Here is a 19769-nt window from a genome sequence, read left to right as displayed (position 1 = left end):
CATATGACTAAGTTAGTTAAGGAAATGACTCATTTATTCTATCTTTCAGATTTTTTAATATGCTCGCTTCTTACAAAGAAATGAACTAGATTTACCAACTGACTGACATGACATGTTATCATATATTATGTTTGTGGATCAAAGTTACACATTCGTTATTTTCGAAAGTGACTCACACTTGGCCGTTTTCAGATTTTTACTTTACTTTGACTAAATACAAACCTTTGTAACGAATTTCAGATCGGTACGACCATTCGAAGATATATTATATAAATATAGATAAATTTAGTTCGTTTTAGTTCCTTAGGGGTATAAAACACCTTCATTATTTTAAAACCGACTCACACTTGACCATTTTCAGATTTTTCCCTTTACCTTGACATAAAGACCTACCTCCATGCCAAATTTCAAGTCAATACGACCATTGGAAGTGGTCTAGGTTTTTGATGAGTGAGTCAGTCAGTCAGTCAGTCAGTCAGTGAGTGTATAGTAAAAATAGCGATTTTCTGACGTCAATATCTCAAGACCTACAATAGGTATATTAATGAAATTTTGTATTTTAGATAAGTGAGGGGGTCTCAACAGATACTTGAAATTTGATATGCGGGAACAAAATAGATTTTGAGTTACAGGGGGGTCGAATTTGGCCCGAAATGGTTCGTGTAATATAACCCACGGCCGGTGTGTCGCTTTTTTTGCTCGAACTTGGCGGACACACTGCCGTGTGTCTAGATATTTACAGTGTTTTGCATTAAATGTAAATTAGATTTTTGACGAATTTAGACGTGAATGGATTTCTGGGGAAGTAGAAATACTACAATTGCAAGAATCTTTACACAATATAATTTTCAAAATTTTGTTTTTATGGGTCAACCAGATAGATAAGGGACTAAACTATACAGTAACTTGAGAAACACTGACGCAAACCACCATAATAGTTTTATCATTCGCAACTCAGACACACAATAGATTAGGCTACCGTCCATCCCCGAAACTTCAGCTTAGAACCACAATAGCCTTTTCAGGTGAACTAACGATCTACATATACTACCTACAAAAGGCTCTAACAGAGATGTCAAGTATTTCTGGAAGTAGGTTGAGATATAACAGTGATAAAGCGCTCACGTGTTTCAGAGTTGGTACTTTAGTGGCTTGAAAGATGTCTGTCTTGTTAATAATCTGGTAAGAAACTATGGTATTGACACCTTGGTAAAAATAAGTTATCAATGTACTTTCTTTAGAGAAGCGTGGTTGTGAAATCATGGGGGCCCGACATTATACTGAACGGGACAGTTTTGACAAAACCAGAGTCAAATCAAATTCATTTATTGACATTAGGCTTATTAAATAATTTTTAAAACTCTATGGATGAGTTAATGAAGAAGTTAATAAATCAATATTTCGTACTTCTTATGACTTTTTGAAAGGGCCGAAAGTTTTCGGCTTGACCGCCTTTATTCAGTACTTTGAAGTATAAAAGAAGTTTGCCAGCTTTTCAAAATATTCTTAAATCATCTTGTCAAACTTTAAAACATTATTTCCCCTTTGTTAGTAAAACAAAGTAACTTCATTAAGTTAAACAAATAAAACACGAAACAATCTTGGAATAAAAGCCCTCAAAAATACAAAAAAAATCTAGCACTAAAACCTAATTAGTCATTCCCAGCTTCAACGTTTGGAAACCTTTCACTTTTACATTATTCTTATCTGAGAATTCATTTCTTTTTTTTTTAATTAAGACTTACCATCTGTATGAAAAGTAGAATAGCTTACAATTCGTCAAATAATCTAGAATTCTAGACCAAAGCAATCCTCATTAGAATGTTCGCGAATTTTTCGTAAAAAGAACATGTATTTCAAATTGCTTCTAGACGTTCGATTTATAAAAATAATGGACAAAAGATGGCCACGGTCGAATAAGTTTTAGATGTACGTTAGAAACAAATTCCATCTGGGCAACTGCCCAATAGTCCCAAAGGGAATGTACTGGGTTCTTTTTTTATAAGGGTAGATACCACGGACTAAGGAATGAGCGGAGATGCTAAAATGCAAGTAGGTCAGGCGCCTTCTTCTAGGTCAAGTTTGTAAGGCGCCCGCCTTGACATGACCTAAACGATCAGTTGCACGAGTGGACTATCGAGGCGTTCGGGTTCTTTAAGACATCTGTCAACGATTTTTGGCATTACAAAAAATTTACGTGTCCAAGGAAGGCATATAACCCCCTCGGTCCCTCGCACACCCGTATTTTGGCGAGCTACTTTCTTAGGAGATTTTCCGTAATGGCACCTCCTCTAGTCATTTAGTACTCCATGGGGTAGACATGTAGCAGTAAGTCGTAAAACTGCCTTTCGCCTGAGAGGTCGGCTAGGGAGCTATAGGAAAAATTGTATTATCACACTATCATCGTCGTGATTCTACTGATGTATTTTTCACATGTCTACACTAGCTTTAGTTTTCATTCTACCATGTTGTCTGCACTCTAAGAAAATGGTATGTGTTTAACACGTTGACGTTGAAAGTATAAATAAGAAAGCTGTTTTGAATTCTAGTAGCTTTCAAGACTTGATTATAGAATATGCACATTTTTTTAATGAAATTAAGCTTACTTTAACTCTGTAATTTTTACTCTGCAATATATTTTTAAAATGTACCATCTTATCTGTTCCTTCTAAATACTAATTTCCAATAAATATAAGAAGTATTACAGGGTTCTGTAAAGCAAGTTCCTCAGAGCTTAAGTTAACAATAAATATTTCAAGCGGACAAGTTAACTCCGTTACCTTATTTACGTCTAACTTAGAAACGAGGAGTTATTACTGTGTAAGATATTCTGATATCCAGGAGAACATAAATAAGTGTATTGATTTATGTATATGAGAATATGGGAATTGATTAAGTTACTTAGTAGTTGTTTTTAAGCAGTAGGTCAGTTTTTTAAACCGTTCTTTGAGATTTTTAATTTTGAAAATATAGCCAACTAATAAAAAAATTACCTTCAATCAACCAAATCAATTCTTCAATTTTACTTTTTGCCACAATGACATGTATCTACTTATTAATAGTTTTACCTATTTGAAAAAATAATTATTCTGTTCTTTGTGTACCTACGTATATCAACCTGTTTAATGTGTATGTGTAATGAATTAAGCAAAAAGTTCTACAACCTATACCTATAACATTATCAGTAAAAAGTCTTGCAAATTATTTCCCAAATACTGAGTATTTTCTTATCAGTCAACATCCAACGTTAGTATATGTATGAATATTAAAATTAAATATGCAAAGATTATGAAGCACAGCAGCACTGGTGCCACTGCCTCTACTAATCTCAACTTTCCTAGAAAATTTCTAACAAAGCTGTACAACATTATTCATGGAAGCATCTAGAAAATTCCGTAAGGATCACACGATAAGCCGTCGTATCTCGTACAGACAATAAAAGAACGCCTAAAACAAAATGTTCGGAATTTATAAAACTACCGCGATAGAATAACTTTGGTCTGCGAGGGTACAAAGTGAATTATCTGCCTACATAAACACTGCATCATGTAGGTAAGTATATTAAGTTAGAGATCACACAGCAAAATTTTAGTCAGCCGAGAGTTGTTATCAAAATGAATGGTAGTTCGAACATTATAAAGCCTGATTTTTGTTATATATAAAATAGTGTACTTAGCCGGCACTAGACAGACTGAAAACATCGGGTCAACTGTTGGCTGACTGTTTAGTCAGCAGTATGCTCTTAAAGATATTTTTGGACTGCCCCTTATGTATCAAACCTCAAGTAAGATATAAATTGGTGCTTTGATAGGCAAAAATATTGGCCTTTTAGTTCAACAATATCTTAGCCTGGTAGCTGGTTTCTACCCTGTCAGCATATCTAAGAGGTGTTAAAACGTACAATGTAAGCTTTTCGTAACATTTATTTTTATTAAAAAAAAAAAAAATAGTTGGTTTTTGATGTTGAAGTATTTTAAGCACTATAATAGAGTCTGGCCTCAGCCTTTTTTTCTAGGCCGTTTATATCCCGATTATATTTTTAGCTTTATCGGTTTTTCTAATACAGTCAAACTACTAAGCTATGAATAATAGCAATAGTTTTCGAATCAATCTCCCTTTATCACTGTTCCTGAGATTTGCCTTTGTATGATAAAAACTCTGAATTTAAATCCCGAATATCTTCAAACAAATTGGTAAAAAAGGGCTTTCAGAACTGCTTTTTGTCAATCGCAGTATATTAAAAACAAATATTTTAATAAAATCCCATTTTTAACCTTGCCTTTCAATCGAAAAATGTCGAATCATATAAAAATATCAGGCGTAATTGACATTGAATAAAAAGGTCCATTATTCGTTAGCGTCAGGACCGCCGTCACAATTCTCCGATCCTCTCGAAATACATATAGAGAGTTGCTACCTAATTGCTACCAGCTACCATTAGTTGCTACCGATTGCTACCCTCGTGGTTTTGAAGATATTCAGCATCCAAAGGTGACAGCCATTCTGATATCAGGATGGCTGTCACTTTTCCCAGTGTGAAGAAACGGCGCAAAAGTATTGAGTTTTTTTTTCACCCAGAGTTGCTACCTAATTGCTACCCTCCAGAATTAAATTTTGGACCACAACGATTCCCTGGATAAAAAGATATTTAAAAAATGAGTTTTACGCCCTGCCAAATTAAATTAGCAAGCTGTCAGTTAATACAAATGAGTACTTTTGACGTAGGCGCTATCTATTATAATCCGACAGCTGATATAAATGCGGCCGAAAAGTGAACTAAAGCAAGCCGCCATCTTTGAACATCATTTTTGATTAGGTGTATTTATAAATGTTACCTGTTGACTGAAATTTCCCGAAATGCATGAAAAAAGTATTTATTATAATTACCTCAGCCTTCGATTGTTAACACGAAATAATTCAAAATTTATTAAATCATGTCAGGGTATGATATACACTCTTTTGCAAAAAAAGCGGGCACCTATGCGAAATCTTAGTTTTAAGGACTTTATGTGTGTTTCAAAGGGTTGTAATGATTGTAGTATGTTTCTAGCATCAAAAAGGTTAGCCAAGCATGCGTGAGAGTGTATTCTAAATTTGAATATTTTAAAATTGCTAAAAAATTTGTAAACCTTGTTTTGGACTAATCGCTTGCAGAATGTTCGTCGGTGTTTTGAATTTTTTTTAGTCCTTAAAACTAAGATTTCGTATGGGCGCTTTTTTTGCAAAAGAGTCTATTTTAAGTCGGTGACTGAAATAAAAATATTTTTTAATAAAATCAATATTGTTTTACTGTGACCAAATCAGTTCATGTTTTACGTAGAGTTGGGTATGATTTTTACACGACTGGCCTTACTGGATGTTTTCGTGTTAACAATCGAAGGCTGAGGTTATTATAATAAATACTTTTTTCATGCATTTCGGGAAATTTCATTTAACAGGTAACATTTATAAATACACCTAATCAAAAATGATGTTCAAAGATGGCGGCTTGCTTTAGTTCACTTTTCGGCCGCATTTATATCAGCTGTCGGATTATAATAGATAGCGCCTACGTCAAAAGTACTCATTTGTATTAACTGACAGCTTGCTAATTTAATTTGGCAGGGCGTAAAAACTCATTTTTTAAATATCTTTTTATCCAGGAAATCTCTGTGGCCCAAAATTTAATTCTGGAGGGTAGCAATTAGGTAGCAACTCTGGGTGAAAAAAAAACTCAATACTTTTGCGCCGTTTCTTCACACTGGGAAAAGTGACAGCCATCCTGATATCAGAATGGCTGTCACCTTTGGATGCTGAATATCTTCAAAACCACGAGGGTAGCAATTGGTAGCAACTAATGGTAGCTGGTAGCAATTAGGTAGCAACTCTCTATATGTATTTCGAGAGGATCAGAGAATTGTGACGGCGCTCCTGACGCTAACCATTATTCCGGCACATTCCGGATAAAAAATATCTACGTAATTTTATTTCATCCCCTTGCAACGTGGGTCCATATAAATTAGTATTGCGAACGTAACATGAAACGCGTGATGAAATATTTCAGTTTATATGGAGGTAACATTGGGGTAAAAGCTACAGGTATGTAGGTAAATTATATATGGTATAATAGAGAATAATATTTTCATAGGTACGTCGATACCTCGCGCTACCAATGACATGAATGTAATTTTACCACTTCTGAAATAAACGACTTGCAAGCTTTGCCTTCAAACACAAAAATGTTGGTTTAGACCCTTTTTGGATTAACAATCGCGAACATAGGTATTTGAAATACATAATGCTTGTGCGTGATTTCAGAGAAGCTCGTAGAAGGTTTTTTCCTATAAGTCCGTACGGAAGCCGACCCCAACGTCATTACAATTTTGGGGAGTAGTAGCGTAGTGTTCCAGAAAGTTCTATTCCAATACGAATATCTGAAACTACACTCGCAAACAACTTTCGAGTCCTAAAAATTGTGACTTTTATTAACCCTCTGCACAACATTTTATAAAGTAAAATTTTAACCCTGTCCCCATTTTTGAGACCATATTTTTATACTTTAAGCGAGTCCTACTAACCCATATCTTAATACATTATATTTCATCAACATTATTATGATAGGTACCACCAGCCTATGATATATTTATCACAGCATGTACAATATACGACATTATCTCAATCTTAGTTGAATTTCCCTTGAGCGTAAGATAGGCGGCCATAAACGGAAAAAATAAGCACTTCGGCGCAAACTTTATATTAAAAATCGTTGCGTCAAAGAGTCTTCAGTAGCAACTAAAGTATGTGTATCTATAGGGAAAGGTAACATGAAAATAAATATAGGTATAGGAGAATTTTTATCACTTGCAATATATGTACGCAGTGCATTTTAGTATAAACGAATGAGCTTTAAAACTAGGTAAAGGTACCTAATATCTCCGACGTTTACCAAATGATTTGAGCAATTCTTTTTTTGTTTGTAAAATACTTCCTGCGTAATCCTATTGTCATTATGTCCAGGATCTGATAATACATTGAAATCCTGAGAAGATAGTTTATCTTTGCAGTAAAAATAAATATTCAAGCAAATTCTCAAAATGTAGAAAAATGGACTAGAAAAATGCCTACCAAATAAAATATATTGATCAATACAGTCAGACATGAATATAAATAATTTCCATAGCCTTCAACTGTCCGCCTATTACATAATAATACGAAGATAATAATATAAAACAATTATACCAATGCGTAGACTCATTTGTAATAACAAGTGCCAACACACGAATTGGACTTACTCTCTCGGACGTATACTTTACCTGATCGTGAACTAATGCAAACATTTCGGTGGAATTCCAACATAACATAGTGAGTGAGTGCACAGAAAATCCCCAAAATACAAGTAGTGAAACTATGCGCTTGCCTGATGACTCAGTCATCAACCACCCAGCTATTCCTCAATTGTGTGGGTGTTGGCTTCCAGTCAAACCGAATCTTTTTGAGTACCAATGTTTACTTGGAGTGCCTATCTGATCTCTTCAACCCAGTGAACTAGACACCGCGTTATCCGTGGTAAGTAAAACTGTTTGACAGACTTTCTGGCTCCTGATTTGTCGCAGCTGCTGCAGAAAATGTACAAATGACAACTTTGTCAGACCTTTGTTTTATGTGAGAATTACGTAATAATTTTCCAAATCGGTTGACTAGATCCAGAGATTTCCTCAACGTCACAAACTTTACTTCTTTTGTTTAGATAAATAGTCACACACCGTCGACACCACCTTGATTGCTGCTAAACGTGCTGCTGCTAAGTGGTAATCCTAATTATATTGTTATGTAAAAGAATACACCTACGCTACGGCATAAGTAGTATTTTGACAATTCCAAATTGCCCACGCAGACGAAGTCGCGGGCAACAGCTAGTTTGTAATAATTAGATAAATATATTGCTCATGTCAAAACCCGTTAGGTATAGTATAGGTAACTTATTTTTAATAAGCGGCAAGTAAATATTATGTTTGTCACGCGAATATATCACGCAAGTGTAATACCTAAATATGTAACTGAAAATATTTTTTGTAGTTTTGAAAAAATATCCCCCTTTATCAAAATGTGGATGATGTGACACAATTCTCTACTTCAGTGTGAATAAACACCAAAAAATACAAAATAAACCACACATTTGTAGATACGGGGATACGGTGATATATAGGAAATATTAATACAGATTTTACACCAAAAAAAAGAAACATTAATTTATTTAACTCCAAATAATTTTTAAAACATCTCCGCAACAGAGTAACCAATACAAGGATTTACAACCACAATAAACAATTTCATACAATTGACTTTAACGACTTCAGTTACCAGCTACCCTAAACATTTTTTATTAATTCCGACATCGTTACGAAACAATGTTATTCATCAAGGAAATGGTGCGCATAGCCGAAATGAAAAAATATGTGAGAGGTCGTCGGATCAGCGTAGAAACATACATACATGCGTACACGGCCGTATAATATTTTCATCAGTTGATCGTCAGTCGTGTAGGTAATTTGTTTTTTTTTCTCGGTAATTGGACGCTTAACAAATTGCCTTCTAAATAACTGGAATAGCCGCGAATAAGGGTGAGGATACAGTTAAGAATGCGATGGCACGTATGCGGTGTTTGTTGCACGCAATTTTCTTAACCAATGCTGTATTGTAATCTATGATCATAAGACTGTTCGTGGCTGAAGTTAGGCATTGCAGGATATTTATCTCCTGCGTTATGTGTCTAAGAGACCTACGCTGCAACCCAGCTGCAACTTCAGACTTGTCATGATCCATCACCGTACCTTACAAACGATTTATTTTTGACACGTATAGTAGATCAGAAAATTGAAACGAACAGTCTGCTGTGTGTTGCATGTTATGATCCACCAGTAATTACAAGTTGAGAAAAAGTGTGGCAGCTTTTAGAGGTATGTTTATTACTGTAAAATAATAAAGAAAAGTCGCGCTATTTCTACCGCGCAATTGTATACATAGCCTTACAGCCATCACCGGAATTAAAACGTAGAAATGCAAAAATATGTTTTTAACGGAAATTATTATTGTAACGCTTGTTTGGTTGTTACAATTCAATTCAAACAGCTAATATTAGGTTAGAATGCTTTGTGATGTAAAGTTGAACACTGAACTACATTGTTGCTTTATGTCGGAAAGTTTTTCGTCCAAATATTATTTCGATTTTACTTTTATTTGCTTGGATATTTTATACACAAGACGAAGCCAAACCAATCTAGATTACCTACATCAGGAAGACAAAAGTATTTGACGACAACTTAACCTACATATACGGTTTTGAATTTTATGAATAGTGGAATTTCAAATGCATGATGATTATAGTTTGTCATCAAACTTGTGATCTAATAAAACATTTTATCATATTATTACTGAAATTGAGTCTGAAATTGTAACCAAGACTTAGTTTGCTAGACCTATTCTACAGTAAGTTACCCATAACAAAACTTCCCAAAACACTACGATACCTCACCGGTGGCCCTATTAACCAACTTAATTTGGCTATTAACCTTGGGGAAACTTAAACTTGTAATAGTAGGTAGTTAAATAGCCGCGAATACCTTCGAAGTAATAATTTATTGCTATATGTTTAACCGAAATAAGGTTAATATAGTTTTAGAGTTTTTTTTGTTTTAGTGCCTTTTGATTGCACTTAGCAATTTTTGAGCACTTTTTATTAACATTTTTATAAAAATATTATTCACAGCTATAAAACAGTAAGTACCTATAAAAAGTTCAGAAATCAAACATGCATGCAGCGATCAATCACTCATTACACGTCAATATTACATTCAAAATTCAATTAACGTGCCCCGTTCAGTCAGAAACCTCACTAGCACAATACAACAATACGCAAGTTATTACAAGTCAAACGCCGCCCGATAGAACAATCAAACTTGGAACATATTGCTTTACGTTCCGAATATCAACTGCACGACTGGCTTCCACTACTGGCTTCCAGCAAGTTTCAATGCATTGTGGATATTTCATTAGTTGCAATGCTCCTTCGGTTCATTAGCTCTGGAAATAAATGACTGCTGAACCTATGAACACAACGTTCCGAATTTAAATTCTGCTTATACTCAATAGAGGTGAATAAAATGAGGTTTGCCTTCAAATGAAAGCCGGAAACTAAGAAGGAAACCACTGGGAGAAACAATGTTTGCCATTGAATAACAGGGAAGTGGAAGCTTCAACAATTCCAAGAAACTAAATCTTGTAATAGCACTTTATCCTGCTTTAAAAACTTTGTTTTGAATAGGAAATGACTTTTCTGTTTTGAAGAAGACATGTTTTCCTTCAAAATTGGAACGAGTGCGTCATCATCCTGATGATGGTTTAAAATTGCAAGCTCTAATGTTTCTTATGGTTTTTGTGTCTGTAATAAGTACCTATAAGATTGTCTTGTTCTTCTCCTTCTTCCTACCCTGTTCTAAGTTATTTGGAGTCGGAGCAACATGTTCCTGATTCCATTTCTCTCCATCAGATGTCATAATAACATCCACTCCTTCCTTATTCTAGACCTCATTCAGGCGGTCAATCCATCTTTTCCTCGGCCTTCCTTTACCTCTCCATCCTTTCACATACATACGTAACACACCTATAAAACTATAAGATAAAAATGAATCACTAAAGTCCACGTTTATGACGTAAAGCTCTATGATTTAGTATTCTGACGTCACCATGTTGTAAGTTCAATAAGTATCAAGACTAATTAATGAAGATTGAGCGACACAGTCTGCTCAGAGTGGCGTTACATGTAAATGACGTCTTCATCTCCAGAATAGAATTTGTGTCTAATTGGAAATGCTTTGAATCTGTTCCCGTTTCGTATTCTAAGTTACAGGTGAAATGAAGATGAATTTGACATTGAAAGATTTATGAAATTGGATTCATTTTAAATATTACCAAGACCTCATATTCCTAAAAGAAAAATTTCATTCGATTGGACTGGATCTAAATTTATCAAAATGTGAAATTTTTGTTCCTGACATCCCGGACAGACAGACAGTCATATCAAAATTTAATGTCATAGCACCTCAAATTAAAATTCTGGACGAAACATCATTGCACCTCCTAGGTTCACCTATTTTGGAAGAAAGTTTCACAACATTCATAGATAACAAAATTTCAAATTTTAATGACATTTCGGATAGACTTTTTAAAATTAATCTTCATTCGGCTTTTACCTTAAGCTTTGGTTTCCTAGGAAAGCGGTGCCGTCATATAGCGGCCGTAATACAGCGGTGAATGACGTCACCAGAACGTTGTCTATGTAAACAAAATGGGGCGGTTTCCTAGAGAGCGGTAACTGACGCCGTAACTTCAAAAAGCGGTGCCGCCATTTGCATGATGGCCGTCTTGACGGTGTCAGATAGTTTGGTGAACGTTTTATTGAAAGCGGTGAAACTTTTTTAATACGTATTTGTGTTTTTTTTTTTCGGAACAACGTCAAAAATTTGTTACAACTCTTGGTGCAGCGAGGACGACGAAATTTTAATAGATTTCGTTCGTAACCACGAAGCAATATATAATATAAAAAGTAAAGATTATAGAAAAAGTCAACTAAAACAGAATTGGTGTCGTGAAATTTGAGAAATATTAAATAAAACAGGTTAGTAAGTATGATACAACTAACAAAAAGTTTATGACGGTGTGTTAAAACGGCCGTGGAACTTTCCACATGTCATCACCGTAAAGACGGCCGTCTATTTGCGTCCGTAATATGACGGTCGCTATATGACGGCACCGCTTTCCTAGGAAACCCAAGCTTTAGTAAAATACTGTTGTTTTGGCCCAAAATTTATATACAACCTTCGCTCCTTTCCCTTATGGAAGCAGCCACATCTTTTAGACAGAATTGACCAAATTATCCGTTCTACTTTTACATCTGTTTTTAATTTGGCCTTGGACGACCGAGCGTGGCTTCAAGCCACCCTTCCGATCAGATTCGGTAGCCTCGGTGTCCGCAAAATTTCCAGTTTAAGTCTACCGGCGTTCCTATCCTCGGTCTGCGGCACTAAGGAGTTGACCAGAAAAATTTTAGCCCCTTCACTGGTCGATTCTGAGGTGCCGTGTCTGACTGATGGCATGAACGCCTGGAAGGTGGCTTGCCCAAACACAGCCTTCCCTGACAACCCGGCTTCCCAGAGACAGTGGGACGAGCCGCTCTGCAGATTGACGAGAAATAAACTAATTGAAACATCTGTCAATACTGCTGAGCGTGCCCGCCTACTGGCTGTGGGAGAGCGGGAGTCAGGGTTATGGCTTCACGCACTGCCGTCACCCAGCGTTGGGACCATATTGGGTGACACTACATTCCGGCTCGCTACATGCCTACGCCTCGGCGCTCCCACTGCGGCTCCGCATCGCTGCCAGTGCGGTGAATCTGTGGACCGCCTTGGGCACCATGGTCTTTCCTGTAGCAAAAGTGCTGGTCGCATGGCACGACACGCCAGCATAAATGACATTATCCGTCGTGCTCTTGTCACCGCCGGAGTGCCAGCCATTTTAGAACCCAGAGGCTTGGCACGCGACGATGGCAAGAGACCAGACGGGATGTCTATAATGCCTTGGAAGATGGGAAGGTCTTTGGTGTGGGACGCAACCTGCGTCGACACCCTTGCACCTTCCCACCTTCCCAGTACGGCGAGCTGTGTCGGTGCAGCTGCTGCAGCCGCGGAAAACCTCAAGCGGCACAAATATGTAAACCTCACCGGCAATTGCATTTTTGAGCCGTTTGGGGTTGAAACCCTGGGACCATGGGGCCCAAGTGCCCACAGACTCTTTCGAGAAATTAGTAAGCGATTAGTGGAGTCCACTCGTGACCAAAGGGCTGGCCTATACTTCGGTCAAAGGATATGCATTGTCATCCAGCGTGGCAATGCAGCCAGCCTTTTGGGCACGATCCCAGCTGACAGCGATGCGGATGAATATTTTGATACTTAGTTTTAATATTTCCCTATATTAAGATCATTTTGTTTATAAATCGAACTTGAATATTGTTAGAATTATAATGTATTTTTAAATATTATTTACTTAATCGATGTGTTTCCTTGCCTATATACTTATCTTTTATCACACTAAAAATCGTGAATTCAATCACAATTTTTAGTCTTTCTGATTCCGGCCAAATGCCTGATCGTTGAATAAGCGTACATATTCATGCTTATTTGTGAGCCCGAACAAACTGTCGTCCGACTAACAGTTTGTAGTATGCCACTCTTCGTCATACCTCTTAACTAAGGCTAAGAATAAATAAAATACATATGAAAGTAGCTCTACTTTTTTTGTACATACTTACCAAATTCCTGTAAGATGCTCGTCCCATATTGTAGATACATAAGTCAAATCTAATCCAGCCCGTACGCAAAGTTAATTCTTTCAAAATTAGATTTAGAATATACGCCAAAAGATCTCGAGGAAAGCGGATCCCGGCTTAAGTGACACGAAACAGAATTAATTACTGAAGGTAGAATATAAACTAATTACGTGTGAGGATGTAAACAATGCCTCACGATGGCGTATGTTTGTTGCCTTGTTATGAGAACGGCTTTTTTGATTGTACTTCCTTTATCTAATACTTCTTGTTAAGGCTTAGTAGACTTTAAAAATATCGCCCGGGTAGCTATCCGAATGTTCATTCATAAATGTAATTCAATAATGTAAGTTCATAAATGCAGCATAATTTTGTATATTCTTAAAAAAATATGCATTTTACTAATTTATTTGTATTTAATAGGTACCAATGATACTTTTGATGTGCACGTCATTTTTTGAAACGTCACTAGCGTGAGGCTAGTTCAAGAAATTCTTCACATACATAGGTACAGGCAGGCTGGGCAGGTTAATAAATCAAACACTTATCCCATGATTTATCAATTAAGTTAAGCGCATTTAATCACAGTGCTACTAAGGCTGTCAGACGTGCCAACAGAGTAGACAGGTGCCAGCAATCATATCTGAATGACTTTTCACTCAACAATTAAATCAGACCTAGTATGAAACTTTCAAATGCAAATTGATGTAATTAAGAATTTTAATAATTATTTAAACTTCAGGAAAATACAAAGAAATAATGTTAATTTAACTTTTGTTTTTATTTTATTTTACAGCGTCAATTTGTAGAATATACGCCATATTTTTCAATTCGACGCTGTCTTTAGTCACTGACTAACATAAAGAAACTTTAGCACTCCTTATTGTTTCTTAAAACTACGCAAGTATTCACAAAATTAAACTAAAAACATTTAAGAGAATAAACTTTAAAAGCGGCTTTCATAATAAATTGAAAATTGCGGTACCAACGAATAAGCGCTAATAACTAAGAGAAGCGCTTTATTACCATCCTTAACTAAAGCTGTTAGCGCTCAATTCGCTCAAGCGTAAAGCACGCTCAAACAGTTTCATCTCGCTGATACACTCGCGAGCCACGAAACTGGGTCAGTCAAAATAAAGTTTTGTCGCCTTAAAAAGTATGAGTGGTGGTTCCAAAAATGTAAGTAATTTTCTTCATAAGATGCCGTAATTTTTTAACTTTACTTTTTCATCCATGGCGTATTTAAGTAACTTCTACTGTACCACAATAATTCACGGCAAAATAAGAGCTACTTGCAAACCTGCTTAAAATATAAACAAGATGATAGAGAGAGGGATCTAAATAAATTAGCAACTGACCCTAATTCACTGCCAGATAATGTATTATACAGACGAACTTATTTGCAAATCTGCTAGTCGATTGTCTTTTGTTATTTCAGTCAACCACACGGGTATTTCACAGTAGAATTAGAATCTGGGATTTCTGCCTACGTAATCAATATTGCTGTTAGAATTAGGTCATGAGATGTAAAAATAAAGAATATGGGTTCCGAAGAGGGAAGGTGTTTGTTATGCTGAATTTTACCCTTGTCATCGACGTGTCAAGTAGGCGATATGATACAAGCTTTTACGCTTTAAATACAATGTTGGGAATAATAATAATTCGTAAATTTTGCCATAGAAGTCAATTAATAAATTAAAAAATAATTTATTTTTCAGAAAAAGCATACATTAGCGTCATAAAAATTTGCAGCTATACCTATGTTCAATGAAATAGTACTATCGAGCTGATCTCATGATAGAGCCGCAGCAATTTCTAACAATCAAGTGAAGTGGACTTGGGGAAAGGTGTAAAACATAGATAGCATTTAATACATAATGTTTCTCAAATCAAGAGATGTAACGGTCTCCTTTTGTGGGCTTACATGAGGCATGACTGCCTTGCAGAAATCCTTTGTATATTAAAATTTGTAGAATGGGGCATACGCCTCCTGTTTCTCTGTTTCAATGGGCTTTAGATACCTATGAAGTTCATGCTAAAAATAAGGAAATTGCCATAGAAATTGTGGAACAAAATTAGCCTACAACAATAACCTATGCTGTTTACATATTCCTACGATAATTTCGAAAAATATTTCACGATCTTTCCAAAAATATGAGTGTTTATTATTCAGCAACATTTTACAGAATATTAAAAAAATATATAAAAATATAATAGTTTTTTAGTCAGCTCTATCTATCGTTATAAAGCTAGACCAAAAAATTACATGTAACCGCAAAAATCACTTTCTACTCATATCGTGAGGATAGTTACTTAAAAATGTATTAACGTTGACGTGCCTAATGACGTCATCACAAAACCATAACTACGACGAATAAAATAGGTACAATTAATTTGACTTCACACTGAACCTGTAATTTCCTACAAACTATTAGGTTTTCACTAAAGTCCAATTTCCTATAACACTGTTTCGTTTATCGATAAATGTCTATCGACTGAGCTGTGAAAGAAATTCTACTACACGTTCACTGATCAATCATTTTTTAGTTTCATGATTCTCTTAGCTAGTGGTAATATATTCACTTGGTCCTATAACCGGTTTTGCGCATAGCTAAACTATTGTTTTATAGGTACAAAATGCAAAAATATTGGACTTGAAAAGAATGTTTTACCTACAGGAGATAAAAAACCTCTTGTATGTCGCTAATATTATAAAACAATAGAAAATCAAACGTGTCTTGCGTATACAACAACGGGTCAATTTTGTATTTTACGATAATCAGAGTTTTTTTTTTCAAATTTTGCATTTCATCAAAACATATCCATGTTAAAAGAATGTGATTCTTTTGAAGAATATATTTACGGATTAATGCTCACAGCAAACAATGCTTGATTAAATAAATAAAACGAAATGCGATGTGCTAAAATATGCTGAAACGGATATAAACGTGTCAACAATGGGTTTTCAAATTATAAACTGTTATAATGAAATCAATAGGATTAGTCATACCTATTTGGATCACAGTATTTTTAATACTACTTTATGGAATTCAATGCTATATTTTTTTTTAAGAATATTAAAATTATTACGTGACTGGGCCGATTCTTGATAGAATACTTATTTATCAACACAAATATCATACGATGAGATTAATTGGAGTAAACAGTCCGAAAGGTAAGATTAATCCACTTAATCACTAAAAACAAGTTAAATTTTCTGAAAATAGTCACAGCGATCAATGACTTTTCTACCAAAAAGCTCATGAAAATGCAACTTCACTAAGAAAGGCACTCTACTGACAAATAAGAACTAAAAGGGTAACATTTTGTCGCACACAATACAGAACTCTAAAAGATTATTTACAGACATTAAAAATTTAAATCATAATGGAGACTACTGGACATAAATGTATATAACAACGAAATATGGGAACTATATCAGCTGCCACGAAGTTTGTTTGGTTCGTCTCATTATTTTGTACGATAGAAATGTACCCATAGGTTCAACATTACCAGTTAATGATTCAAAGTAACTAAGCCATGGTATAATGATTTATTTATTGATTATGGCCTTGGGGAATGTAATTAAAGGTGGTAACAGACAACTTATTACGCATTACTTGTTTGTTCGATTTAGTCTTTCAATTTCATGGCGTAGTGAATTTCGATTTTGAATCAATCGTCAATTATCTGCTTGTACGTTGTTAATTTATAAAACAATAGAAAATCAATTGTGTCTTGCGTATATTTGCGCTCCAATGTACTACGGATTTCTTTGATACACTTTTGTCGTGTTACATCAGTCAATACACATCATTGTATTTCTGTTACCTAAAGTCATGTTTAGTGCGCGAAAGTTGTTTGAAAAGCTCTGTTTAGCAACGTAAATTAACGTAAAATGAAGTAGTTTCCAAGTAAATGTTATATGTTCCGAGACAGAGAATTCTTTCATAAAATAGTATGTCTGTCCTCAAAGGTTGTTCCTAGATAGATTTAATTTAAAATTATTTCCTTCGTTGAAGGTAAAGTAATAAGTTATTAAAGCAAGTAATTACGGATTATGCGGTGCATCCGAGTCAGCTTCTCAAGTCTTAAGGCTTTAAGGGGAAATTAGAGTCTATAGCGTTCATTAATTTCTGGGAATAAATTAGATCTTTACCTATTAGAAAGGAAAAAGAAGATTTTATCGTGTTATCTTAGTATCGTATCGTAGCTTTAAAAATATTTGCATCAAGTATTTGCCTCTAATATTTTTTATTTTATGTAAATGTTTGCTAGTTGAAGAGATGATTGTGTATTGTATTTTCACCCTCAATATTGGTTTATTTTGGGTCTAAGTTATTATAATCTCATAATACAAACTCTAGGTTTCAGTTTGAATAAAATAAATAAAATAATCTTACTTATAGTATGTTAATAGCATGTAGTAAGTTTACATGTTCAAGTCCTTACCTTATAGGTTTAGTTACAGTGTGTAGATAGATATGGCTTCATTAATTACTTCGCAATAAAAACAATACGTTAGTACATTTAAGTTGTAGTAACGTCTACTTTATGTATGTGCAATTGTTTAATTATATTCCGTGACACAATTGTTTTGTTCTTATTATAAATGCGATCGATTAGCACAGAACACGCTTTATCAGTTCGCATAAGTTGAAATTACTCTGGAATAAAAAAAAATGTTTCAATGAAGGTACTAGTTTTCTCACAAAAAGATTTTTATATGTAGTTTTTGGGTGTGGATTTATCTGCGCACTGTTCCTATTGGGTATAAATAGAGCTGTAGAACTAAAATAAAAATATTCAATTTTATTTAAAAATACTGAAAAAAAAAACTACATACCTCTCGAAAAAATTTTCAGCACGACCGCCCAAACGTCCCTACACGCGTTCACTTCAAAAAACTTATTCACCACAACCAAACAATCTTGTTAAAATGTTCACATTTGTGGTTACCATTCATTCGTTACACATCACTCCACGAATTACCGAAAACAATTCGATTCGAACCAAGTTTCGGTTTTACGCCTTCGTTTTTGTTCGGGAATTAAAAATTTACGCCGCGTTCAGGATGAATAGGCACGCAGAGACGTCTGGTTAGCTGGAAGGCGCCGGTAGAACTGAATTTAGCTGAACGAAACGTTATTCGGGCGGTTACGAAGGGCCGGTACGACGTGTCGGTAGTTGACTTTAAAGTGCAAACATTTCTTTTATATTGAATGAAATTGTGATGGATATTGTGTAAGGGTTCCGTTATTTGCATTGTTGGGAACTGGTCCTCTTTTTATATAGTGCTTGTATGGCGGTATGATTTTTTGGGGAGTGTATTGAGCTTTTCTAAGTTTGTATGTAATTTCTAAGTATATCTTAGACACCAATGACTGTGTTTCGAATGGCACGTTAAACTGTAGGTCCCGGCTGTCATTGAACATCCTTGGCAGTCGTTACGGATAGTCAGAAGCCAGTAAGTCTGACACCAGTCTAACCAAGGGGTATCGGGTTGCCCGGGTAACTGGGTTGAGGAGGTAAGATAGGCAGTCGCTTCTTGTAAAGCACTGGTACTCAGCTGAATCCGGTTAGACTGGAAGCCGACCCCAAAATAGTTTGGGAAAAGGCTCGGAGGATGATGATGTATTGAGCTTTTCAGGTCAATTTAGTGGCTGTACTACTTACGCGTTATTATCATGAAAATTTGTGTATAGGAAACTTCTTGTCTTTTTAACTTTATTTATTTACCTATTTTTCTGTGTTTATTATTTGTAAGTTATGTTTTTATTCACTAAACATTCTTCATAGGCACGGGATGAAGCTTTTTCTAAAATATTTTTTTTACTAGCTACACTATTTTCACAGCTGCATTCTTATAAGTTCGTAAGCCTGCAGGGTGTTACGATACTACAACTATACGTAATGTGTGTACTAAAACGTGTCCACAATAATCCTTCAGGCATATTTCCCACAAACTACATATACTCACACATTATACACATGTAGTTGATTCTAAACAACACAAACATCCCAGTGTGTTGATGTGCTAACATCCGCGTATGTACCAACACATATAGGTACCGGTAGCTACGAGAATTTTAGCTTAACAAGGAAATTACTATTAATAGGGACCTCCACGTGGCTTCAAAATCCTTGCTTACATTCCTTTCTATGGGAATAATAGGATATAATATTGGTTTAACAGTTCTAAAGGTTCGATCCACTTGAATGGTTGGGATATCCCTTTATACAGAATATATATATTGGGATATAATTTGTTTAATGCTTCCTTACTAAGTAGACAACTTTTCTGCTTTTTCTTTATTATATTAGTTGGGTTATTATTTTATTGTAAATTAAGCGTAGGTACATAGCTACTAGAAAGCTTTAGCAGACTTTTTCACGAAAACTGCTAAAGCAA

The 19769-nt window shown here is 35.2% G+C and overlaps 1 protein-coding gene across 3 annotated transcripts in view; it reads right to left on the bottom strand.

Moving 5' to 3' along the window:
- LOC124637874 overlaps nucleotides 1–18476 on the bottom strand; it is a 158014-nt gene extending 139538 nt beyond the window's left edge. For all 3 annotated transcript variants that reach the window (XM_047174597.1, XM_047174598.1, XM_047174599.1), the window contains exon 1: nucleotides 18204–18476. The gene's annotated coding sequence lies outside the window, so the exon portion shown is untranslated. The remainder of the gene's footprint in view (nucleotides 1–18203) is intronic.
- Between the last annotated feature and the right edge of the window lie 1293 nt (nucleotides 18477–19769).

The sequence above is a fragment of the Helicoverpa zea genome, chromosome 16, assembly GCF_022581195.2.
Source record: "Helicoverpa zea isolate HzStark_Cry1AcR chromosome 16, ilHelZeax1.1, whole genome shotgun sequence".
NCBI lineage: Eukaryota > Metazoa > Arthropoda > Insecta > Lepidoptera > Noctuidae > Helicoverpa > Helicoverpa zea.
The sequence above is the reverse complement of the archived record's forward strand: the minus strand, read 5'-3'. Positions and strand labels throughout refer to the sequence as shown.